Source organism: Aquarana catesbeiana, linkage group LG02 (genome assembly GCF_042186555.1).
Source record: "Aquarana catesbeiana isolate 2022-GZ linkage group LG02, ASM4218655v1, whole genome shotgun sequence".
Classification (NCBI taxonomy): Eukaryota; Metazoa; Chordata; class Amphibia; order Anura; family Ranidae; genus Aquarana; species Aquarana catesbeiana.
In genome coordinates, this window is record NC_133325.1 from 461,281,350 (window position 1) to 461,308,892 (window position 27,543).

Consider the following 27,543-nt stretch of genomic DNA (forward strand, 5'->3'; position numbering starts at 1 on the left):
CATTTTCTTGGTAATCACTTTCTTTTTAACTGCTTGTTCTGGAAAATAGATAAATATACATACAGTAAATTCTATTGCATTTAACTTTAAAATTCTATTTATTGCTATATATAAATGTCCATGCTTTTTCCTAGACTAATGTACTGTATTGACATTAGCCTACTTTAGTATAAAACCAGCAACCAGGATTGCCAACCTCCCGCAGCATTTTTTACTGACAAAACATGGAAATTTTACTGGCGGAGCACATTTTTTGCTGGCAACCTGAGAAATGAAAGAACTCCTATTGAAAACTAACACAGTGAATATTTGAACAGTATAAACATGATATGGAAACACTGACAATACCTATATTAAATTAATTTGCTTGATTTACACTTAAAAGGTCAACATAGTATGAAATTATCAGCCCCTGATATTTACTGGCAGTTGTAAAAAAAAATCACTGATTTTCACAAACTGTCAGTAAATTTACTGGTGTTTGGCAACCATGCCAGCAACACAGGATCCAAGTTTGAAAGGTCTAAATATGAGGTACTGGATCTTGAGCTAATTCAGATCCAAAATCACATAACAGAAGAGAGAACTAAAGCAGCCATCAAATCTTCAGCTTGAGCCATCAGATACTTTTCATTCTTGACAGCTGGGGGTTGATTTATTAAAACTGGAGAGCGCAAAATCTGGTGCAGCCGTGCATGGTAGCCAATTATCTTCCAGGTATGTTTTGTTAAAGCTTGAGGCTACATTCACACCTAATGGCTAAGGATGAGCGTGGCTAAGGACCCCACGTGCAGAGCCCGCCAGGAAGTCAGCACTGCACAGCGCTAATCACAAGCAGTGAGACATTTCCCGATGTGCAGCTGCAGAAATCGGGAAATGTCTCACTGCTTGTGATTAGCGCTGTGCATAGGGTTGCCACCTCACCCCTTTAAACTTGAACACATATGAATTACACAGGTCCTGTGGCTGATTAAGGTTCTAATTAGACTCACTTAAATTAGCTTTAAAACCTGTGTAAGTCATATGTGTTCGGGTTTAAAGGGATGAGGTGGCAACCCTAGCTGTGCAGTGCAGACTTCCTGGTGGGCGCTGCACGTGGGGTGTGCGAACACGCCTGAGCTCATCCTCACTAATGGCCCGTACACAGGATCTGAAAATCGTATGAAAAATACCGCTTTGCACGCGATCCTGCAATAATCGGATTGTTAGTACAGAGCTTTCGAGAGCCGATCACGACAATTCATCTGATATTATTCAATCGGACAAGCACAGAAATTTTCCCCGTACGATACCAGATCGTACGCTTTTCGTTTAGTCAGTACAGTTGTCGTCCGAAAATACAATACAAATACATTACAACACATTACATCACTTCCAATTTTTTTTCGGTCTTACGAGAATTTTCGTGACTTTAGTAACCTACTCAATTTCTACTTGCGACTATTAAGCGGAAAAAGACGCACGATCTGTGGTCTGATTTTCAGGTTGTGTGTACGGGCCATTAGCGTTTTGTTTTCAGGCAGAAAGTTGTGCGTTTTTACCGTGATTTTGCCGCAATTTTTACCACGTTTTTACACAGGTCAAAAGGTCACCAATGTAAAAAGCAGAAAAACGCCCGTAATCTGCCCACAAAGAAGCTCATGTACTTTTTGAGCTTCAGGCATTTTGCTTCAGGCTACAAAACGCTCAGATGTGAACAGGGACAATTTAAATGATTGGGATTTTGCTTGTTGGGTGTTTTTTTCTAGTGTTTTACGAGCTGAAAACGCTCAGGTGTGAATGCAGCCTAATTGAACAAACTTAAGTTAGAAACTGGCTACCGTGCACAGCTGGACCAGATTTTGCTCTCTGAAGTTTTAGTAAATGAATCCCCAGGTAACCCAATTTGTAACAAAGTTAATCACACGTAAGGTTGGATTTGACCTCAGGACCAGTTCACACCACATGCAGTCTAGTGCGTTTTTTTCTGCATCAAAAATTCATGGAAAGTAGGTTATATGGTTTCCTATGGCATAGTTCACACCAGTGCGTTCCAGTTCTAGAAAAAAAAGTAGAACATGCATTTTTCCTGCACTAGACTGTACTGGAACACTGTAAAATGCATCAAAAATGCACTGGAAAGCATCAGAACGCACCCAAATGTACCAAAAATGCACTGGAACACACATGTCCTTATTTAAGGTAAAGAAAAATAAGGGGGAAAAATGCACTGGACTGCATCAAAAGCGCACCAAAAATGCGCATGCAGAAAAGCATCTGGCATGCATCCGGACTGCGTTTCTATGGTGTGAACTGGCCCTGGAATTTGCATAAAATGTCAGCTACATGGACCTACTGATCTTTTGAGATGTGGCTTTCACTGAAGAAAACTTGTTCATACACATTTTGCGAATATATACTTCGTATGAATATTCCAAGTTGTCAGGTTTATTTTAATTTGTACAGTAGAATGATAACACTAAAAATTCATGCCAAAAATATATTCAAGATTAGTTTAAAAAAGAAAAATATACCCAAGCCTAATTGCGTACAAAATTGGCATGGTTAATTGTGTGCTTTTCAACTGTGTTTTAGTACTTTAATGTTGTAAGTGAGGCCTTTTAGTACATCTGGGACGCCTTTTCAGGCACTGGTTCATGTTAAAAACACTACTTTGCTTTTTTTTTCATTGCTCTCTACATCCAGCTCTCAGCATGTGTACTTAAATGTGTTCCAGAATGTTGTCAACACTACTGCCTCTACTTGCAATGTTTGGGGACAAGTATTCATGTGTAGCGGATCATAAATTTTAAAACAGTAGGGAAGACAAAGTTTTTAAACTAAATGTTGCAGTCTCTATAGCAAGGCATGCTACATAGTAAGAAAAATACTGAAAGCTATAATATGTTGCGTTAAACCAGAATTAAACTCTGCTGTTGGCACCCAGGGTTTTGCCATAATGTGCAAAAATGCATAACATTTTGTTATAGCAGCTTAAGCTGCCAAGTTACTTCTTGCTCCATCACCACTAGGGATGAGCTTCGAGTTCGAGTCAAACTCATGTTCAACTCGAACATCGGCTGTTAGCTGAACAGCGAACAATTTGGAGTGTTCGTGGCAAATTCGAAAGCCGCGGAACACCCTTTAAAAGTCTATAGGAGAAATCAAAAGTGCTCATTTTAAAGGCTTATATGCAAGTTATTGTCATAAAAAGTGTTTGGGGACCTGGGTCCTGCCCCAGGGGACAAGGATCAATGCAAAAATAAGTTTTAAAAACGGACGTTTTTTGGGAGCAGTGATTTTCGGGAGCCTCATCCCCACAACCACCGGGCAAGGGTTGTGAGGATGAGGCCCTTGTCCCCATCAACATGGGGACAAGGTGTTTTGGGGGGCTACCCCAAAGCACCCTCCCAATGTTGAGGGCATGTGGCCTGGTACAGTCCAGGAGGGGGGGGGGTGCTCCCTTGTCCCCCCCTCTTTTCCTGTGGCCTGCCAGGTTGCGTGCTCAGATAAGGGTCTGGTATGGATTTTTGGGGGGACCCCACGCCAATTTTTTTTTACATTTTGGCACGGGGTTCCCCTTAAAATCCATACCAGACCTGAAGGGTCTGGTATAGATTTTGAGGGGGACCCCACGCCATTTTTTTTTTTAAATTTTGGCCGGGGTTCCCAATTAATATCCATACCAGACCTGAAGGGCCTGGTATGGAATTTAGGGAGACCCCCCACGTCATTTTTTTTTTAAATTTTGGTTCGGGGTTCCCCTGTGGGAAATTCCCATGCCGTTTTTATCAATGAACTTCTATGTGTATTGTCGGACCGGCAATTCATTAATAGCCGCGAGTAGTTTTAAATGACTTTTTTTCCTTTGAAATGTCATTTTGCTGTCAGACTGTTCTAAACACAGGAAACATGCGCCCCTTTACAGGCATACTATAGACACCCCCCAGGTGCGAAATTTAAAGGAATATTACACTTTTATTGTTTCACTTTAAGCATTATTAAAATCACTGCTCCTGAAAAAACGGCCATTTTTAAAACTTTTTTTTGCATTGATCCATGTCCCCTGGGGCAGGACCCAGGTCCCCAAACACTTTTTATGACAATAACTTGCATATAAGCCTTTAAAATTAGCACTTTTGATTATTCATGTTCGTGTCCCATAGACTTTAACAGTGTTCGCGTGTTCGAATACATTTTTTGCTTGTTTGCAAGTTCTGGTGCGAACCGAACAGGGGGGTGTTCGGCTCATCCCTAATCACCACTGCTGACATTTTCACCCTACATCTTCTACATCATCATCATAATTTGCCGACTTAGTATGATGTGCATGCACAGTGCATTTAGAAAAAAAAAACCTTTCTGCCAACAATGTTTTTAAGAAAAGAGTTTAGTTTCCCTTTAAAAACTAAGTCTCGCAGAAGACCTGTTATCCTAGAGAGTCTAGCCTGGATCTGACTCCCCACTGGCAACCCCCCTTGGTGCTAGTTGCATGCCTGTTTTTCACTGGCATTTGTGAGTGCATTTTTAACTGTATATTAATTTGCCATACAATAAATGTGGTACACTATTGGCAGCTTGGCACCTCCATTCCCTTTCCTACGTCAAAATGTAAAACCCAGGTTACCAGTTGGTTACAAACCAAACTTAACATGTAGTGTAAAACTCGCTGAAAACAACAAAAAAATTGAATGGCTGTAGAACTTCTTCACTCTCTTACATACATGTGTCTCTTGCTGTCTATGTGCCTGTTGGATACATCCTTTTCACTTATCTTCACTATGGCAAATGTGATAGCAGGAACTCTGCTTTCTACATTCTACTTTTTCCCCAGTCTATGCAAAACAAAGTTCTACTTTAACCATTTAAGCCCCGTACCATTTGGCTGACAAAAGACCAGAGCGTGTTTTGAGATTCTGCACTGCGTCACTTTAACTGACAATTGCGCGGTTGTGCGACGTGGCTCCCAAACAAAATTGACATCCTTTTTTCCCCACAAATAGAGCTTTATTTTGGTGGTATTTGATCACCTCTGCGGTTTTTATTTTTTGTGCAATAAACAAAAAAAAGCAACAATTTTGAAAAAAAACACATTATTTTTTTACTTTTTGCTATAATAAATATCCCCAAAAAATATATAAAAAAAAACATTTTTTCCCCTCAGTTTAGGCCAATACGTATTCTTCTACACATATTTGGTAAAAAAAAACGCAATAAGCGTTTATTCATTGGTTTGCGCAAAAGTTATAGCGTCTACAAAATAGGGGATAGTTTTATGGCATTTTTATTAATAATTATTTTTTTACTAGTAATGGTGGCTATCAGCGATTTTTATCGTTACTGTGACATTATGGCGGACAGATTGGACACTTTTGGCGCTATTTTGGGACCATTCGCATTTATACAGTGATCAGTGCAATTAAAAATGCATTGATTACTGTGTAAATGTGACTGGCAGTGAAGGGGTTAACACTAGGGGGCGCTGTAGGAGCTAAGCGTGTCCTAGGGAGTGATTCTAACTGTGGGGGGGGCTGTGTGTGACACGATACTGATCACTGCTCTCGATTACAGTGTCCTGTCACTAGGCAGAACGGGGAAATGCTTGTTTACATCAGCATTTCCCCGTTCTTCCTCTCCGTGAGACGATCGCGGGTATCCCCGCGGATATAGAGCCCGTGGGACCCGCAATCACACTCACGGAGGTCACTGCGGGCGCACGCGCCGCAAACCGCTTCTTAAAGGGCAACGTACAGGTACGTTAATCTGCCTGTACGTTCCCCTCTGCCGACGTACAGTAGGGACGGAAAGTATTCAGACCCCCTTAAATTTTTCACTCTTTGTTATATTGCAACCATTTGCTAAAATCATTTAAGTTCATTTTTTTCCTCATTAATGTATACACAGCACCCCATATTGACAGGAAAAACACAGAATTGTTGATATTTTTTGCAGATTTTTAAAAAAAGAAAAACTGAAATATCACATGGTCCTAGGTATTCAGACCTTTTGCTCAGTATTTAGTAGAAGCACCCTTTTGATCTAATACAGCCATGAGTCTTTTTGGGAAAGATGCAACAAGTTTTTCACACCTGGATTTGGGGATCCTATGCCATTCCTCCTTGCAGATCCTCTCCAGTTCTGTCAGGTTGGATGGTAAATGTTGGTGGACAGCCATTTTTAGGTCTCTCCAGAGATGCTCAATTGGGTTTAAGTCAGGGCTCTGGCTGGGCCATTCAAGAACAGTTATGGAGTTGTTGTATAACCACTCCTTCATTATTTTAACTGTGTGCTTAGGGTCATTGTCTTGTTGGAAGGTAAACCTTTGGCCCAGTCTAAGGTCCTGAGCACTCTGGAGAAGGTTTTTGTCCAGGATATCCCTGTACTTGGCCACACTCATATTTCCCAACATTGCAACCAGTCATCCTGTCCCTGCAGCTGAAAAACACCCCCACAGCATGATGCTGCCACCACCATGCTTCACTGTTGGGACTGTATTGGACAGGTGATGAGCAGTGCCTGGTTTTCTCCACACACAGCGCTTAGAATTAAGGCCAAAAAGTTCTATCTTGGTCTTATCAGACCAGAGAATCTTATTTCTCACCATCTTGGAGTCCTTCGGGTGTTTTTTAGCAAACTCCATGTGGGCTTTCATGTGTCTTGCACTGAGGAGAGGCTTCCGTCGGGCCACTCTGCCATAAAGCCCCGACTGGTGGAGGGCTGCAGTGATGGTTGACTTTCTACAACTTTCTCCAATCTCCCGACTGCATCTCTGGAGCTCAGCCACAGTGATCTTTGAGTTCTTCTTTACCTCTCTCACCAAGGCTCTTCTCCCCCGATAGCTCAGTTTGGCCGGACGGCCAGCTCTAGGAAGGGTTCTGGTCGTCCCAAACTTCTTCCATTTAAGGATTATGGAGGCCACTGTGCTCTTAGAAACCTTAAGTGCAGCAGAAATTTTTTTGTAACCTTGGCCAGATCTGTGCCTTGCCACAATTCTGTCTCTGAGCTCTTCAGGCAGTTCCTTTCACCTCATGATTCTCATTTACTCTGACATGCACTGTGAGCTGTAAGGTTTTATATAGACAGGTGTGTGGCTTTCCTAATCAAGTCCAATCAGTATAATCAAACACAGCTGGACTCAAATAAAGGTGTAGAACCATCTCAAGGATGATCAGAATAAATGGACAGCACCTGAGTTAAATATATGAGTGTCACAGCAAAGGGTCTGAATACTTAGGACCATGTGATATTTCAGTTTTTCTTTTTTAATAAATCTGCAAAAATGTCAACAATTCTGTGTTTTTCTGTCAATATGGCGTGCTGTGTGTACATCAATGAGGAAAAAAATGAACTTAAATGATATCTATCTATCTATCTATCTATCTATCTATCTATCTATCTATCTATCTATCTATCTATCTATCTATATATCATCTATCTATCTATCATTTGTTTTCACATTAGCTACTAATATGCTTAATCTGTCAATGTAATTGAAATAAATAATCACAACTAACATGACAATTATTTTAGAATTTTTCAAATTTAACCTCTAATGTAGTCAACTCTAAATTCTGGAACTCCCATTTCTTTCTGCCTTGCGGACAATGGTCATAATGACAAATCACGAAGGTGAGTCTATCCAGCAGAGGCACAGCCATTGTACCCTGCAGGAGTAGCTTGAATTGAATATAAGAAACCTCCTGACGTAACCTATTGGGTAGAGAAATGGCTAGGTCAGGGGCTAAGGTGTTACCAATAAGGGTGGAAAGGATATGGAAAATGTCAGCCCAATATGATTGGGCTAGCGGGCAACTCCATCAGATATGAAATGGGTGGCCTTGTCCGGACAACCTTGGAAACAAGCAGGAGAGTAGGATGGAAGAAATTTGGCAATCTGGGAAGGGACCAGGTACCAGCACATCAATACTTTGTAATTCGTTTCAGAGGCAACAACAGTCTGTAAGGCCAATTTTGTGACAGTCCAGATATTGCATGCATGCTCTGAAGCAGGTACGAGACGGAAGCTATTGGCTACTGGCTATTGAACTTCCGTTTTCTAGTCCCGTTGTACGCGTTGTACGTCACTGTGTTCTGAACGGTCGGAATTTAGTGTGACCATGTGTATGCAAGACAGCTTGAGCGGAATTCCGTCGGAACTCTGTCGGAAAAACCTTCAGAGTTTATTCCGATGGGAAAACCGGTCGCGTGTACAGGGCATAACAGTATACAGGGATGGCACATGATTTTTTTTTAATAAAGAATATACTGATATGTTATTAGTACTGATGTACGAATCTCCCAGTCCTTCTGGACTAAACAGAGACCAGTGATTTTCTCATAAAAAATTAAAAAACTGTTTAAGAGTGCTTTTAAAAAAAAAAAAAAAAGAAATTAAATAAATAAAAAAGCAGCAAAAACAAACCTAGCAAACAACATTGCAGGATATTTTTTTGTTTTCATATGTTGCAGTTTTAAGATAATAAAATGTTTTATTCAGTATATAGACTATGCCAAGGTTTTATTACATTTGTTAGACTGCGTTATCATGGACACAACGCACACATTTGCAAAGTGGAAAGTTTCTCTTTTATTGGCACCTGAGCACGATAGTCAACCACCACAAAAAAAGCAGTCTTAAAAACCACACTCCGAGCTTTCCATAGGCTATTTATATTATGTATTCAAGATTTCCAGTACATCCCACAACATTACAATTATAGCATAACTCATGGCACCGTACCAATCCATCCCCAGAATTTATTTCACAGTGACAATAAGTAGTGAATAATATCAGTATTCAAGCACACAATTTGCAAGTACATGGTCACTGTAAAAGCATCCTCAATAGCATATTGATTACTCAATCTTCCTGAGCTATACAAAGGTCACCACATAAAATGGATGGCCACCATTTTATGTGGTTATTAAAATCAAAGAGTTGAATAGATTAATGTGATATTTGACCACTAACACAATTTTTAACATTATTAACAGCACATTTTTTCATGTGTGTTTATTGAAACATACACATTATTCTACATAAAATGTAATTCTCCCGCTCTCACTTGCCAGTGCAGATCTGAATCTGTTTGATAGGAGAATATTACACATGGGTCCATATATAGAGACTGGAGGGAAGTAAAATTTTCGCATTTCCATATTTTATCCTTGAGCTTGAAAGAAAAAATAAAAGCTGAACTTCTGGCAGAGAGCAATATATACACAGCTGACATACACACATGTGAATTGTCATAACTGCTGGAGAATTTATAATATCCAGCCGCTTGCAAACTGCGCAGTCTGGGGGTGACACATCTTTCTCAGTTCAAGTTGAGAAGTCTGGTTTACTGAAGGATAATGTGTGTGAATATTCGCTTCAATTATCCAATCATGTGAACAAATTCTTGTGCACATATTTTATTTCTACATGACTGGATAACTGAAGCTATTATTCATGCTTATTGTGTAAAAATTGTCAACTCTGTTAGTAAATCAGCCCAAAACTGTATGTAGACTCTATCAATTAACTTCTCCTATTTGCGTCCCTTTTGGTATGTTAATCTCTTGCCACCACCTCCCCCCCGCCCTTTAAGAGGATCTACATGCTGGGAGATAGAGGCGGGCTTTTAGATTTTGTGACTGCTGTGACTAGCTTAGGGTGAGCAGACATCCCTGATTTCTGGGGATAGTCCCCGGACTGAGGACACTGTCCCCGGGCCCAATCTGTCCTCTGGGTTTGTCCCTGGATTCAGGGGCGGTGCCAGATAGAGACTTGGGGGTGCTCAAGCACCCTCACAAATTCTTTAGGAACCCCCACACAGCACCCCCAAAATTCACATACTGGTTCTTGTATGTGTCACAGTGTTTTTTTAAATTTTATTCTACCTGTAAATCCTGTACTGATGCCAGGAAGCTGGGGACTTTTTTTTTCCTGTGGAGCTCCTGCTGCATAAGACGATGATCTTTAGCTAGACTCGGCAGGCAGATTTCAGATTGATATACAGCCTCTTTTCTGCCTTCTCAGGCAAAAGGAAAGTGCTGAACTCGCCCCCTTCTTCAGCCTGCCTTCTCTGAGTTGTGAGATGCACAGAGGAGAGGACATGTTGGCAGCTAAATTGAATGGAGAGGAAAATGCACAGCTCAGCCCAGCCTGCAACACTACAGGGGATGGAATGGAACAGAAAGATCCTCCAGCTCCTGGCTGCAGCGAGTGAGTTTTCCCTACACTTGGTCTAAAGAGAGAGAGGAACAGCTTCTGTCAGCACGAAGAGCACATGCTCGTTTCTGCAGTGTGGCATAGTGGAAGTTAATAGGGCAGCTCCAGGGAACAAGACTATTCAGGCTGTATTCTGACACCAGCAAGGTATTTGGTAAAGCTCCTCTGTGGGGCAGACAGAGCACACACATCCTGCATTACTTTTTGCCAGCACAATGCTCATGGCTCTTACAGAGACTCTGACAGGGAGAAAAGAATGCTGGATCTCTGTGTGTTCTGTCTGTCCATCCGTCCATCCATCCATCCATCCATCCATCAGCTTCCCTTATCTTTGACAAAAAAAATTGGTGTCACAATACAAGATAAATAGATTGAAAAAGGGATTTCGTCCTCTGGTGTTATTCTAATGCTATTTCCCACTCTTTAGAAATTAGCCAGGTCTCTTAAAGACAGGTGGCTGAGCCCATTCTGTGTAACTGCAGTTGAATTTCCTCCATCCAGGCAGCCGAGGTGCAGTGTACAACCTGTCACTGACTTGAATGATTGTATGCTGCTGTATTCCTTTATACAGTGGTGCCATCATAAACATAAATACAGCAGCATACGACCATTCATGTCAATGACAGGCTGTACGTTGCACCTGGGCTGCCTGGATGGAGGAAATTCAACTGCAATTACACAGAATGGGCTCAGCCACCTGTGTTCAAGAGATACAAATCTCAATAAAAGAAACGTGAACTTCCCCTCTGTACTACCTCTCCCGCCATATGTCATGCAATCTATTCAAGAGAATCATCCAGTTCGCAACTGTGCACTCCACATAGCACACTGAGCCATGCACTCTGTACGTAGCATCCTCCTGAGCACTGCACTCTGTATGTAGCCTCCTCCTGAGCCCTGAGCACTGCACTCTGTACGTAGCATCCTCCTGAGCTCGGCACTCTATACGAAGCATCCTCCTGAACCCTGCACATAGAATCCTCCTGAAACCTGCACGTAGCATCCTTCTGCACGTAGCTCCAGCATACAGGGACACACTGACCATCAGCGTTTGCTTCCAAATAGATTGCGTTTGAAAGACCGCTGCACAAATACAGTGTGACATAAAATATTATTATATAATGTTTGGGGGTTCTAAGTAATCTTCTAGCAAAATCCTTCTAAAAGAAGGAAATGTTACAATGTTTCTCTTTATCCCGCCTGAGCAATGTTGAAGGGGTGCTTTACATGCAGGGGTGCACTAGGTGCAGGGGTGAGGTGGGTGCAGAATGCAGGAGTGAGGTGGGTGCAGAGTGCAGGAGTGAGGTGGGTTTAGAGTGCAGGGGGTGAGGTGGGTGCAGAGTCCAGGGTGTGAGGTGGGTGCAGAGTGCAGGGGGTGAGGTGGGTGCAGAGTCCAGGGGGTGAGGTGGGTGCAGAGTGCAGGGGGTGAGGTGGGAGCAGAATGCAGGGGGTGAGGTGGGTGCAGAGTGCAGGGGGTTAAATGGGTGCAGAGTGCGGGGGTGAGGTGGGTGCACAGTGCAGGGGGTGAAGTGGGTGCAGAGTGCAGGGGGTGAGGTGGGTACAGAATGTAGGGGGTGAGGTGGGGGAAAGTGCAGGGGGTGAGGTGGGTGCAAAGTGCAGGGGGTGAGGTGGGTGCAGAATGCAGGGGATGAGGTGGGTGCAGAGCGCAGGGGTGCACTGCTCTCCTCCCCCACAGATTCTAGTACAGAGCTCCACACTCCACTCCCCTCAAGTACAAGGCAAGACTCTCCTCTCACAACTGCCCCCCCCTCAATTCCAGTACAGAGTTTTCCTCTGTCCCAAATGCTACTCACAGCATGTTGTCCTCGGATGTCTGTGCAGCATGCCAGTTCCAGGGGCAGCTTCCTCTGTGCAGATCCCCCACCCCCTTCCTCTTCTGCTCTCATAGATCGTGTGTGTACCAGAATGATCAGAGCGGCTGCTGACTTTTAATATATGGACACTTACCTGTCCAGGGAGCCCATGATGTTGGCACCCCAGCCGATCTGTCAGTTGCAGCCGCCGCCATTGCCAGTAAGGGAACACAGCAGTGAAGCCTATCGGCTTCACAGCCGGTTCCCTGCACATGCGCGAAGCACGCTGCGCCTTCTAATTGACCCGGCGGCGGAGGAAGGAGGAGGGGGCCGAGCTTCGCTGCAGCACCGTCTCCAGAAATGAGGAAGGGGACCTGTCAAAAACAGGTGGCTGTTACCTCCTCCCCCCTGAAAGGTGCCAAATGTGGCATCGGAGGGGGGGGAGACTAATAAGCGGAAGTTCCAATGCTGGGTGGAACTCCGCTTTAACCACATGCCGACCGGGCCATAGCCGAAAGACGGCCACAGCGCGGTCGGCTTATCCTGGGAGGACGTCCATGGACGTCCTCCCAGAATACTGCTCTCGCGCGCCCCCTGGGGCGCGCACTCGAGAACTTCCGTGACCGCATCACGGATCACGGTGAACGGCCGCTAATCGCGGCCGTTTACCATGTGATCGCTCCGTCAAATGACGGAGCGATCACATGTAAACAAACCGGCGTCATGTCATGACGCCGGTTCCTCCCTCCCCTCTGTGTACCGATCGGTACAGAGGGGGAGGAGCGGGGGAGGGATCGGATGGTAGCAGCGTTGTGGGCTGCATCTGTAGTGCCCACAACGCTGCTCTGTGACAAATACAGTCACATCCAGCCATCCATCCCTCCATGCTCAGCCATCCCTCCATACTATAATACCCCACAATACTCTGCACTACTCTGCAACACCCCACAATGCTCTGCAATACTCTGCACTACTCCCCAATACCCTGCACTACTCTGCAACACCCCACAATACCCCGCAACACCCCAAAATACCCCGCAATACCCCACAATAACCAGCAATACCCCACAATACTCCGCAACACCCCACAATACCCCACAATACTCCGCAACACCCCACAATACCCCGCAATACTCCGCAACACCCCACAATACCCCGCAATACTCCGCAACACCCCACAATACCCCGCAATACTCCGCAACACCCCACAATACCCCGCAACACCCCACAATACCCCGCAATACCCCACAATACTCCGCAACACTCCACAATACCCCGCAATACCCCACAATACCCCACAATACTCCGCAACACCCCACAATACTCCACAACACCCCACAATACCCCACACTACTCTGCAACACCCCACAATACTCTGCAATACCCCACAATACTCTGCAACACCCCACAATACTCCGCAACACCCCACAATACTCCACAACACCCCACAATACCCCACACTACTCCGCAACACCCCACAATACTCTGCAACACCCCACAATACTCTGCAACACCCCACAATACTCTGCAACACCCCACAATACCCCGCAATACTCTGCACTACTCCGCAACACCCCGCAATACTCTGTACTACTCCGCAACACCCTGCAATACTCTGCAACACCCCGCAATACTCTGCAACACCCTGCAATACTCTGCAACACCCTGCAATACCCAGCCATACCCAGTCATACTCGGTGATACCCTGCCATGCGCAGCCATGCTCAGCCATGCTCGGCCATATTCGGCTGTACTCGGCCTCTGTATGTGGCCAGGCTGTGGAAGTCTCACACATGTGGTATCGCCGTACTCAGGGGGAGTAGGTGAATCTATTTCGGGGTGTCATTTTTGGTATGTACATGTTATGTGTTCGAAATATTGTATAAATGGACAACTTTGTGTTAAAAAAAAAAAATGTGTTTTAACCACTTCCCGCCCACCGGCCATCATACGACGTCCTTGACTTTGTGTGGGGATATCTGAATGATGGGTGCAGCTACAGGCATCATTCAGATATCAGCTTTTTCAGCCGGCGATTCCCTACACCATAGGAATGATCATAGCGGCTATTCCACTGCTTGATCGTTCTTATGGGAGGCGAGAGGGGACCTCCCCCCCTTCCCGCCGCCCTCCAGTGCTTCTACCGTCTCACCACTACGATCGAAGCCAGGATCGTTTTTTTTTTGTTTTTTTTTTGTTTTTTATTTCAGGCTTCCCAGCCTAGAGGTGAGATGTGGGGTCTTATTGACCCCATATCTCACTGTAAAGAGGACCTGTCATGCCATATTCCTATTACAAGGGATGTTTACATTCCTTGTAATAGGAATAAAAGTGATCAAATTTTTTTTTTTTTTTTAAAAAGTGTCAAACTAAAATAAATAAAGTAAAATGAACAATAAAAAAAAAAAAAAAATTTTTAAAGTGCCCCTGTCCGTGTGCTCGCATGCAGAAGCGAATGCACACGTAAGTCCCGCCCACATATGAAAACGGTGTTCAAACCACACATGTGAGGTATCGGTGCGAACGTTAGAGTGAGAGAAATCATTTTGGCCCTAGACCTCCTCTGTAACTCAAAACATGTAACCAGTAAAAAATGTTAAAGCGTCGCCTATGGGGATTTTTAAGTAGCGAAGTTTGGCGCTATTCCACGAGCGTGTGCAATTTTGAAGAATGACATGTTAGGTATCTATTTACTCGGCGTAACTTCATCTTTCACATTATGCAAAAAAATTGGGCCAACTTTACTGTTTTTGTTTTTTTTTAAAGCACAAAACTGTGTTTTCCCCCAAAAAAAGCGTTCAAAAAATTGCTGCGCAAATACCGTGCAAGATAAAAAGTTGCAACAACCACCATTGTATTCTCTAGGGTCTTTGCTAAAAAAAACATATATAATGTTTTGGGGTTCTATGTCATTTTCTAGCAAATAAATGATGATTTTTACATTTAGGAGAGAAATGTCAGAATTGGCCTGGGTGCTCCAGAACGCCTGGAGGTGCTCCGTGCATGTTGGGCCTCTGTATGTGGCCACGCTGTGTAAAAGTCTCACACATGTAGTATTGCCATACTCGGGAGTAATAGCAGAATGTGTTTTGGGGTGTAATTTGTGGTATGCATATGCGGTGTGTGAGAAATAACCTGCTAATATGACATTTTTGTGGAAAAAAAAAAAAAGAAAAAAAAAATCTTGATTTTGCAAAGAATCGTGGGAAAAATTGCCAACTTCAAAAAACTCACCCTGCCTCTTACTAAATACCTTGGAATGTCTTCTTTCCAAAAAGGGGTCATTTGGGGGGTATTTGTACTTTTCTGGCATGTTAGGGTCTCAAGAATATAGATAGTCCGTCAGTAATTTAGGTATGATCAATTTTCAGATATTGGCACCATAGCTTTTGGACTCTATAACTTTCACAAAGACCAAATAATTTACACCGATTTGTACTTATTTTTACCAAAGATATGTAGCAGTATAAATTGTGGCCAAAATTTACGAAGAAAAATTACTAAATTTGCTAAATTTTATAACGGAAACAAAGAAAATTTCATTTTTTAACCGAATTTTCAGTCTTTTTTCTTTTATAGCGCAAAAAATAAAGAACCCAGCGGTGATTAAATACCACCAAAAGAAAGCTCTATTTGTGTGAAAAAAAGGACAAAAATTTCCTATGGGTACAGTGTTGCATGACTGAGTAATTGTCATTCAAAATGTGAGAGCACCGAAAGCTGAAAATTGGTCTGGTTAGGAAGGGGGTTTAAGTGCCCAGTTGTCAAGTGGTTAAGAACCCTATTCTTTCTAATTGCTTCTGTTCAAATTTGTAATTTCAGTCACCCTGCGCTCCTAGAAAAAGGTACATGAGCTGTATTTTTTATTTTTTTTTGCTCTCCTCCTCTTGTCCAGTTCAGGACAAACTCCTCAAGCTTGATAAACATGTAAAAACGCTTGTGAAGCACCTACAAAAATGCTACATAACCACCAGTAATACGTTCTGGTCAAGTGTGAATGCAGGCTTAATTCTAAAAATTTGGACATGCTGGGTCCTACATAACATGGCTGTGAATTTCAAAAAGTGGGTGCTGTTACCTATATTTTGGCAACCGGTCATATTTATATGAGTATGATTAAATCGTTATTTAGTTTTTAAGCAAATAAGCACTATATTTTAGATAGATATCATATATAACCCATTTTTTAGAATGTTCTGAAAAACTCTGTTATTTGAAGTGTGTGAGGGTGTCTGGAAAATAATTGGCTTCAGTAGCATGGACAAGGCTGAGTCCATGAAAGCTGAATAGGGTATCATAGTAAAAGGTCAGCATGAAGCAGAAACCAGTCGAGGTTTGAACCATATATGGTAGCCTGGATGTACCCTTGTTGATCGACTGATCAACTTGGATACAACCAGCCTGTCTGATTTCACATACGATTATTGCTAGTGGCTGCTATCGCTTCCCCTTTCCCCTTGCTCCGAAAGAGGGATTCCCCATAAACACTGACTGTGTTGATGAAGGGAATCAAGAAATTTTCTTTCCTACAACCTGCAACCCGCGACTGGCCTTAGACTTGGTTCCCAATGACTGTGTTCATTGAGTTCATTGAGTGACATTGATGGTGGAACTGTACAGGCACTTCCATGGCACCTTTCAGCTGGCTGTGCCCAGGGAAAGACACATCCAACACCCCAGCCGAGGTATGGCACTGGTCCAAACTCTGTGGGGAGAATGTTTTTGGAAGATTACCAATGTAGATAAGAAAGTCATGTAAAGAAGTGATGTTCTTAAATTCACCATGAACTTCTTACCCGTGTGAGAAGGCTTATTGCGCTCAATTATATTTTTTCTCTTCTGAGTAAAAAAAAATAAGAATAGTCAAAGGTTGATAGCTAAACTCTAAATTCTGGTTAGCATTATGTTTGAACCGTTTAGAACCAGCAAGATGGGAACTGCTGTTTTCCGAGATGCTTTATTCTTATCATTATAAGCATTAAGACAACTAATAATTTTCTATGAAGACATCATGAAAGCAGTTATGTCATCAGGGATCCAGGATTTAGCACTCCTACGAAAACACTAACTTGTTCACTGATCTTTTGAGGTGCAGCTAATATTAAAGGGGTTAATTGAATTTGCAGCTCCTGTTTCCTGTAAAATAACCAAATACGTTCTGTGGCGCCAGCTATCCTTGCTTACAGCTGTACAAGATGTGACTGCTTAAGGTCATCTTGATTTTACAGTAAAATAAAAAATAAGGAATAGAAGTAAAGGACAGCATCACTTGCACATATTCATTCTATATTAGGAAGACACAAAGGAACCTGCAGTGCACTTTTACCAGCAATGTTTCTATTTCCTTTCATGTACATCCAAGTATTATTATGTGTCCACTTCACCTGTGAAAAGAAAAAGATCTTCTGCAGACAAACTAATAGGACAGCATTAGAAGTCAACGCTATTTTCCAGGTTTTCATGTTATGTGACAGTTATGTGCAGTTACTTTGTTTTTTGTGGTTTCAAATTTTTCTTCCTATAGTTTTACTAAATCTGACTTGAAAGGGGAAGGTTTTGAAGCAGACCTCCACAAAATGAAACAAGCTTTGTGTGCCACTGGATTCCATGAATTGCATGAATGTACTGCATGGCTTTGGGACCCAGCAGAGACCTGCTGCAAATCTGTATATGCACAGGGTATTCGCAGATATGGAGGTCCTGGATCTCAAGTTGTCAGCGCATGCATGGGAAGACCTGGGAAGATGTGCCACAGATCTCTTTCAGGCCCTGTAGGCTGGCAATAGCCCTCTGGCACATTTCCCTGGTTTTCAAATATAGCAGCACTGGAGAGGGGGAGGCAGGGCCAGCTGATTGGTTTCTATACAGAATTGTGACTAATTTGCCCTCTATAACTTTAGTAAATAAACTCCTATGTAACCTCAACATACTGTATGATGTACTGGCTGCCTATCTCATTTCTCGAGGCCCTAAAATGCAAATATGCAAATGCAAATACCCCTCAAACAACCCCTTTTTAAAGGAGAGGCTCCGAGGCGTTTATGAAGAAGCATGGTGAGTATTTTGAAGTTGTAATTATTTGTCACAATTTTTTGGAAAATGAAGAAATTAAAATAACAAATGTTTTCTTTACAAAGTTGTCATTATAACACATTATTTCAAACTTATAATTACACCCCAAAACACATTTTGCTAGCCCTCCCAAGAATATGGGGATACTACGTGTGCTAAACTTTTTCACAACCTTTCTCAAAGCTACTGACGAAACGTCAGTAGCTTTGCAGTGAGTTTTTCAACTTTTTTTTTGCAATAGCGTTTTTTAGCATTTATTGGCGTTCTTCTGCGTTAGCGTTTTAGCGTTTTTTTTTTCAATGGATCAAAAACATTAAAAAACACTGGTAAGCGATGTTTTTAAGCGTTTATCGACGTTTATCAGCATTAGAGCCTTTTTACAGCTGAAAAACGTTTCTCAGAACCCACTAGTTTTGGGTTTTTTTTACTGCTCGAAAACGCCACTGCCCAAAACTGCTGATAACAGCTTATGTGTGCATGGACACATAGGATAACATGATGGAGAGTTTAATAACTGTAGAAAAAAATGTCTACAGACAAAAACAGCTGCTGTAAAAACGTCAAAAAATGTCCAGTGTGCATGAGGCCTTAGGCTTAGGATAAATGCTGATAAACGTTGATAAACGCTCAGAAACATCACTTACCAGCGTTTTTTAACGTTTTTGATCCTTTAAAAAAAAAAAAAAAACATTTTCTTAAAAAAAAATGCTAAAAAACGCTAATGCGGAAAAACGCTAATAAAAGCTAAAAAACGCTATTGCAAAAATGTTGAAAAAAGTTTTAAAAAGTTGAAAAACTCACTGCAAAGCTACTGACGTTTTTATAACGTTATTTCAACGTCCAGTGTGCATGAGGCCTTAATAGTAGAAATCTGTATAGGGCGGCTCCCCTACTGTCAGTTGATTCCATATGGCTTATTCCGCGTACACACGATCAGAATTTCCGGCAGAAAAACCTTGGATGGAATTCCGCTCAAGCTTGCCTTGCATACACATGGTCACACAAAAGTTCTCTGAACTTTCGACCGTCAAGAATGCGGTGATGTACAACACTACGATGAGCCGAGAAAATGAATTTCAATGCTTCTGAGCATGCGTCGAATTGTTTCCGAGCATGCGCAGGAATTTTGTGTGTCGGAATTGCTAAAGAAGATCGGAATTTCCAATAGGAACTTTTTCCGTCGGAAAAATAGAGAACCTGCTCTCAATCTTTTGCTGGCGGAAATTCCGCCAGCAAAAGTCCAAAGGAGCATACACATGGTCGGAATTTCCAACCTAAAGCTCACATCAGACTTTTGCTGGCGGAATTTCCGATCGTGTGTAAGGGGCATTAGTCAAGGCTTGAGGCCAGAAGCTTATGCCGTGTAAACACGGGCGGACTTTTCGGCATCAAAGGTCCGACGGTCTTTCCAACGGACTTTTGAATGAATGGACTTGCACACACACACGATCACACCAAAGTCCAACGGATTCATATGTGATGATGTACGAAGGAAGTTGATAGCCAGTAGCCAATAGCTGCCGTAGCGTCGGTTTTCTTCCGTCGGACTAGCATACAGACGAGCGGATGTTCCAAATCTAAAGTCCGCCAGATTTTCGACTGTAAAAGTCCGCTGAAGCCCACACACGGTCGGATTGTCCGACGGATTCGTCCCGTCGGACCAGTCCGGTCGAAAAGTCCGCCCGTGTGTACACAGCATTAGACTTGATGCATCTACATGTCTGTATAAAGAACTGGTATTACTTTAGCCACTAATTATATGAACAGCTACCTAAAAGCCTGAGTGATAGTTAGGCCTCATGCACATTGGACGTTTTTTGACGTTTTTACAGCAGCATGGTAAGCATGGTAAGTGTTTGGCTGAAGCCATTTATTATCAGTCAACTGTGTTTACTCTTTTTAAATCATAATGACAACAGAAACTACCCAAATGACCCTGAACAAAAGTTTACATACCCTGGTGAATTTGGCCTGATAACATGCACACAAGTTGACATAAAGGGGTTTAAATGGCTATTAAAAGGTAACCATCCTCACCTATGATCTGTTTGCTTGTAATTAGTGTTTGTAGAAAAGGTCAATGAGTTTCTGGACTCCTGACAGACCCTTGCATCTTTCATCCAGTGCCGCACTGACGTTTCTGGATTCTGAGTCATGGGAAAGCAAAAGAATTGTCAAAGGATCTGCAGGAAAAGGTAGTTGAACTGTTTAAAACAGGAAAGGAAAATAAAAAGATATCCAAGGAATTGAGAATGCCAATCAACAGTGTTCAAACTCTAATCAAGAAGTGGAAAATGAGGGGTTCTGTTGAAACCAAACAATGGTTAGGTAGACCAACTAAAATTTCAGCCACAACTGCCAGGAAAATTGTTCGGGATGCAAAGAAAAACCCACAAATAACTTCAGGTGAAATACAGGACTCTCTGAAAACATGTGGTGTGGCTGTTTCAAGATGCACAATAAGAAGGCACTTGAAGAAAGATGGGCTGCATGGTCAAGTCACCAGAGGAAAGCCATTACTACGCAAATGCCACAAAGTATCCTGCTTACAATACACCAAACAGTACAGAGACAAGCTTCAAATCTTCTGGCACAAAGTCATTTGGAGTGATGAGACCAAAACTGAGCTTTTTGGCCACAACCATAAACGCTTCATTTGGAGTCACAGGGCCTATGATGAAAGGTACACCATTCCTACTGTGAAACATGGAGATGGATCGCTGATGTTTTGGGGATGTGTGAGCTACAAAGGCACAGGAAATTTAGTCAGAATTGACGGCAAGATGAATGCAGTATGTTATCAAAAAATACTAGAGGAACATTTGCATTCATCAGCGAGGAAGCTGTGCATGGAACGTACTTGGACATTCTTACATGACAATGATCCAAAACACAAGACCTGTTATTGGCTACAGCAGAATAAAGTGAAGGTTCTGGAGTAGCCATCTCGGTCTCCTGACCTCAATATAGTTGAGCCACTCTGGGAAGATCTCAAACGTGCAGTTCATGCAGGACAGCCCAATAATTTACAGGAACTGGAGGCTTTTTGCCAGGAGGAATGCACAGCTTTACCATCTGAGAAGATAAAAAGCCTCATCCACAAATACCACAAAAGACTTCAAGCTGTCATTGATGTTAAAGGGGGCAATACATGGTATTAAGATCTGGGGTATGTAAACTTTTGATCAGGGTCATTTGGGTAGTTTCTGTTGTGATTATGATTTAAAAAGAGTAAACACAGTTAATTGATAATAAATGGCTTCAGCCAAACACTAACCATGAGTGAAAGAAATGTTTTTGCGTTATCATTCATATTCTCTGAAAAATGGCCAAGAAATCATAAATTCTACCAGGGTGTGTAAACTTATGAACCTATGAACACAACTGTATATATATATATAAAAATATATATAAAAAAAAAAAAAAAAATATATATATATATATATATATATATATATATATATATATAAACACGTATCACAATTTCAGCATACTATGTCTTCACTTACATATGATGTCATGTGCCAGCCCACGTGTGCCATATGGGAGACTGTATGGGATATTGAAGAAAAGAGACAAGAAATAATGCCTTAGGAGTCTGCAACTGTAAATTATTATAAGGATGAGTATATTACCATGGTGTAAACCCCTAATCACATGACTTGTAAATTTAATACGGCATAGTATAATTGAGCTTTTCATAGAAGTATCTCTTTGAGGATATTTTGAAAAGGGTTAACGCCTAAAAAGCCTCCCATAATTGGTTCTCCCTATTTTTATAGTCACTTTTAAAGAGTGATGGTTTTCCTTTTTAGTTTATTTTTAGCAAGTTAGTCTCTCTCTAACAGGGCAGTTGTTCAGATGGCAGTCCCTAACATGACATGTGCCAGCCATATGCATATATATTTTACTCGTTCAGCCCACATGCTGAATGAGAGAAGTTAAATGGATTCCTCCATCCTCAGCTGGCTGTTGCATTTTGACAGCCAACACCCGTGGCTTTATGAACAGTGACTGAACAGTGACTGAACAGTGACTGCATTTGACTTAATGCAGTCAACAATTTTCCACCCAGCTCCTCCCTATTTTCTTTGACATTTTTTTATTTTATCTTTACAGAAATAAATGCTGTGATAAACACATTAATAAGGCTTCCAAAAAAAAATTACATAGGTTATGTGGTGGCAAAAGGTAGTAGCAGTGGGCATTGCGTTCACGTACACCTTTCTGGATATCAGAGAGACCAAGAAATGATCAAGATTAAGGTCACTACTGTAATCCAACCATGGGGACCATATTTTCAGAAATTTTGAGTATCGTTCAGTATAGAGGTACATTTTTCATGAATCGCGTTGCCTATGACCCATTGCTTCCACAAAATGCAAAGACAGCTGCCTTCAAGCTTTTGCAATGACCTGGTGTGTGGCTAAGAATATGAAGAATACCAGCTTCCGTGCAGACCTGGTAAGGCCTGGGATCAGCCTGTGAAGTAGGGCTTCCCATGGGTTACATGCAAGGGTTTTGCCATGGATGACGCAGATAAAATTATATGTGCATATCCATAATCATTGGAGTTTGGGGCATTGCCACTACATATGAAATAACGTACTGGGGAACCACAATACCCAGAAGCACAAAGTGAAAACAAATGGCATAAATTTAATTAGCCGTGCTGGAGTCATATACAAGCAGAACAGTGCTTTATGGGCTTTCTCTTCGGCTAGGACATTGATGGAGCATTGGACTGCTGCTGGCCAAATTTTATTCTGAGGCTTCTAATGATTCCTCCAAGTTGCCTTCCCAGTGGCTTTGAATAGTTGCGAGGGGAAACCGCATATAAAAGATATTAGACCTGAGGAGTGTGGATTATTCTTACACCTACTCTCAAAAGGGGTCAGGAAAACTCAGCAGGTCATAGTGTTTTTGAAAAGTGGACATATTAGGAGATTTTGCAAGCAAGCAAAAAGATTCAGAATGGGGGAGTTGCCAATGTTTCTAAAAAAAGGAGAACGATTTCACTCCATCTAATATTATGAGTTCATGTGCATATTTCACACCTTTGGTTGACCGCCATGTGAAGGCTTAAAAGTTGACAAATGCTGGGAGAAATATAGGATTATAGAGAATATCTAAGAGTGGGAGATGAGAGGAGATCAACATGCTTGAATACTTGACTCAGTCCCATTGAGAGTGTTGTAAGGTAGGATCATTGATGGAAGGGAGCAACTTTATTGAACCATTTTTCTATGATACACTTAGTCACAAATAAAATGATGTAAAATGAATTCTCATTTGGCTTCATAAGCAAACACAAAAACTCGTTTTGAGCCTATTTTTCATTCAGTTTTATTTTTGCATAGACCTTTGCATCCCCATACCTTCAACCATTAAAATAAATAGCAAAAAAAAAAAAAAAAAAAAAGAAACCCAAAGGGCCTGGTATGATGGATAGGGGGACGCTGTTTTTTTTTTCTTTATTTTTTTATTGCTGGCATTCTTTTGTTTACATTCAGCTCTCAGTAGGGAAACTTGCTGACAGCTGATGAGTCATTGGTTGTTAGAACATGACAGCCGGCTTCCCAGCCCACTCTTTAAATACCAGATATTTTTCCACACAGAATTTAGATCTGTCGATAAATTTTCGACCAATTTGAATTCGAATCGTTCTGAAATTTTGGAATTCGTTGGAAAATGAATAAACAAAACAAAACTAATTCCGAGGTGAATCCACAAAATGAAATTAGTAACATAAATTTATCCCAAACAAAACAAAACTTTCCGTCCGTGCATGTCTACACAAGAATCTTTAAGCAAGTAAAAGCACTTAAAAAGGTAACCACCATTTTTCTATTTGATTTTTTTTTTTAGTTATGCTATGTTAATGGGAACATGTAACAAATAAAAATAAGGTGTTATTCTAAATTGGCTTCAAAAGTGGAAATACACTTTAAGGATCTTATACATCCATATCCACATGTTGTAAGGATGCTGTAACGTGGATGAACATTCTCAGACTGATAGCTTAGAATTCTCACTCGCTGATGGTTACACATTGTCCACTCCTTCCTGATTCCTCCCACTTTTTTCATCACACAATCTTAATCACAATTTTGTTTCTTTCATATTTACAACTAATGTAATTTTCCTGACAGCTGATGTATCCTTCATTTTCCACTTTTCTCGCAACTCAAACATTTTTTTTTTTTTTTTGGCTTTATTAACCCCAGCATGTATTTTTTAGGCTTGTGCAATGATCAATGAGAAATTACACCTGGCTGGTGGTTTTAAGATAGAACAACCAATTGGCTTGGGTATGAGCAGCACAACCTGCTGCCAATCCTAATTATACACAACTTTTTACTTATTTAGGTAAATGGTTGAGCACACATAATCCACATATAAAGGACACCCAAAGCAAACCCACCTTTGCACACTGGTACTGACTAGTATTCCAATGTTTCTCTTCTCCCTCAGTTTCTTTCTGTCAATCAGCTAATGTGACCAGGGCTGATGGAATAATGAAAACTGTAGCATTATAGGCTTTGTGGGATCTCTAAAGAATGTGGAGTTTGGTAAGCTATGGTAAGAAGAGATGCTGGAGCTGTAGTTCTGTGGCGCAGGTAGCATACAGCAAAAATATTGCAATAACAGACCACATGACCTAGAGATGTTTGCAACAAAGCACATAGTTAAGTGCTTAGTGAGTAAATCAGTAAGTCAAGGTTGACTAAGGAACTAGAGGGTCCTTGGATCCTTCTAGCTTTACACAATTTGTCATAATTAAAGCAGTTATGTCAAGTTTTACAGTGTTTTTTTCATTGGAAATGTGTTCTCCTGGAGTCACAGCGATGTAGGAATGTGGCTTTAATACATATTTTACAATGTCTGCTGACTGTGATTTATGCTTTTTTTAAATTTTGTTTTTTGTATCCTGGACAGGTCTTTAGCTCCATTAAAGTAGTTCTGTCTTTGTCTCCTCAGTAATCTCAACAATGTTTTGAGAAACTTGGCATGTATGCTAGGTTGAAGACTCTGTTTAATTTCAGGCAGAATGCTTTTCAGCACTTTCACCATCAGTATCTGAGCAACTGTTCATACCTGTGATCACTCTATTGTACTGTATATAGATGGAGAAACACTAAGGCTGAATTATCCTTTCAGCTCTTGTATGTTGACTTGGGGTTATCACAGAGCAAAGTGAACTACAACCCCAATTCCAAAGAAGTTGGGACCCTGTGTAAAATCTACATAAAAACAGAATGCAGTGACTTGCAAATCTCATAAATCCATATTTTATTCACAATAGAAAATAGAAAACATATGAAATGTTTAAAATTAGAAAATGTACCGTTTTATAAAAATAAGAAATAAGGTAAATTTGAAATTGATGGCAGCAACACATTTCAAAAAAGATGGGACAGGGCAACAAAAAGTTGGCAAAGTAAAGCCTTGTACACATGTTAAGAATATTGGACGAATTATCATCCATTTTACTAAAGTCACTCAAATTCTCGTATGACAGAATACAACTTCGGAAGTGATCTAATGTTTTGTATTATATTGTAATGTATTCTTTCATTTTCAAACTTTCGTGATCTCGGGCGCACAATTTTTTTTTTTGTACAAATACCATACTAATTACACGAACACTTTTCGTACTTGTCCCTTCAGATATTTTCACATGAGCGTGTCATGATCGGCTCTCGAAAAGCTGTGTACTAATAATCAGATTATCGGAGATCACTCCGAAAGTGGCATTTTTCATCCGATTTTCTCACCTTGTGTACTAGGCTTTAGTGATGCTAGAGCTGGAAGAACATTTCTGCAACTGATTAGGTTAATTCGCAACAGGATTGGGTATAAAAAGAACATCTTAGAGAGTCAGAGTTTCTCATAAGTAAAGATGGGCAGAGGTTAACTAATCTGTGAAAAGCTGCATCAAATAATTGTTGATTCATTTCAGAATATTGTTCCTCATTGTAAAATTGCAAAGACTTATACTTGCCTCCTCTGTGCAGTTGGTTTTGCTCAGAGCAGCCCGGATCCTCCTCTTCTCAGATCCCTTTTCGCTGCTCCTAGCCCCTCCCTCCTTTGAGTGCACCTCAGCCAGCAGCTTGTTACAGGGGGCACCCAAGCCAAGTCAGAGCTCCGTGTATCCATCCAGACACAGAGCCCCGACCTGGCCCCACCCCCTCTCCCCCCTCTAACTTTGATTGACAGTCGCGGAAGCCAATGGTGCAGCTGCTCTGTCTCAGCCAATCAGGACGACTGTCCTGGATTGCTGAGGGGATCGCGGAAATCGCTGGAGAGAGATGGGGCTCAGGTAGGTAATTAGGGGGATGCTGGGGGGGGCTGCTACATACAGACGTTTTTTTTATCTTAATGCATATAATGTATTAAGATAAAAAAACCTTCTGCCTTTACAACTCCTTTAAAGTTCTATCATGCAAGGAAGAAGCCATATCTGAACATGATCCAGAAACACTGCTGTCTTCTCTGGGCCAAAGCTCATTTAAAATGGTTTGTGGAAAACTGTTCTTTAGTCAGAAGAATTAAAATGTAAAATTCTTTTTGGCAACCATGGGTGCTGCATTCCGCGGACTAATGTGGAGAGGGACCTTCTGGCTTGTTCTCAGCACTCTGTTCAAAAGCCTGCATCTCTGATGGTATGGGGGTGCATTTGTGAGTATGGAATGGGCAGATTGCACATCTGGAAAGGCACCATCAAGTCTGAAACATATATCCTGGTTTTAGAGCAGCATATGCTCTCATCCAGACTACGTATTTTTCAGGGAAGGCTTTGCATATTTCAGCAGGACGATGCTAACCTGCATACTGCATCTATGAAAACAGCATGGTCTGGGTGCTTAACTGGCCTGCCTGCAGCCCAGATCTTTCACCAATTGAAAATATTTTGCACATCTTGAAACGCAAATCGTGGCAAAGATGACCCAGGACTGATGAGCAGTTAGAATCCAGGCAAGAATGCGACATTCCTTTCCCAAAACTCCAACAAACTGGTCTTCTCAGTTCCCAGACGTTCACAGAGTTTTGTTAAAAGAAGAGGGGATGCTATACCGTGGTAAGCATAGTCCTGTCCCAACTTTTTTGAGGTGTGTTGCTGCCATAAATTTAAAAAGGACCTTATTTTTTCTTAAAATGGCACATTTTTAAACATTTAAAATGTTTTCTATTTTTATTGTGAATAAAATATGGGTTTATGAGATTTACGAATCATTGCATTCTGTTTTCTTGTAGATATTACGCAGCGTCACAACTTTTTTGGAATTGATATTGTACTTTAGCTCCACACTGGGGTGCAAAAATATATATTGCATTCCTGCAGAAAAGTTTGTGATATGATCTCACTTAGAATATTGCTTTTTAAAAATACAGATTTAGCTCTGCAGTGATCACATAAGATATTGTATGTAACCATGTAGGTTCAGAAGTTTTAGATAT

At 41.5% G+C, this 27,543-nt stretch overlaps 1 protein-coding gene across 1 annotated transcript in view; it reads right to left on the bottom strand.

The window, feature by feature from the left end:
• Positions 1–27,543, bottom strand: part of TSPAN2 (tetraspanin 2) — a 303,693-nt gene that overhangs the window by 94,804 nt on the left and 181,346 nt on the right. The window lies entirely within an intron of this gene.